Source organism: Cyprinodon variegatus, unplaced genomic scaffold (genome assembly GCF_000732505.1).
Source record: "Cyprinodon variegatus isolate N-32 unplaced genomic scaffold, C_variegatus-1.0 Scaffold110, whole genome shotgun sequence".
NCBI classification, from domain to species: domain Eukaryota; kingdom Metazoa; phylum Chordata; class Actinopteri; order Cyprinodontiformes; family Cyprinodontidae; genus Cyprinodon; species Cyprinodon variegatus.
This window is the reverse complement of record NW_015150563.1, coordinates 1,329,712-1,330,012: the sequence shown is the minus strand read 5'-3', so window position 1 is coordinate 1,330,012 and position 301 is coordinate 1,329,712.

Here is a 301-nt window from a genome sequence, read left to right as displayed (position 1 = left end):
ATGTGAGCAGGTAGAGCGCATACTGAGCTTGTCCTTCCAGGACAGGAAGCTGAACACCTTCAACCACAGCTCGTTAGGAAGCACGAGCGCTGACGTCATCATCAGCTCATTTAATAATAATAATAAACAAAAACAGCCTCAAACTCTGAGCGGACAGGAACCGGAGGCGGTTTCACTCCGTCCTGAGGGATAAAGATGGCAGCAGGTCTCCTGGCAGCTTCCTGCTTGCGTCATTAAGGACAGCCTACGTCATCCTACAGGGGAGCGTCCAGGTTTTAATAACAGGAGGGATTGCTCAGGT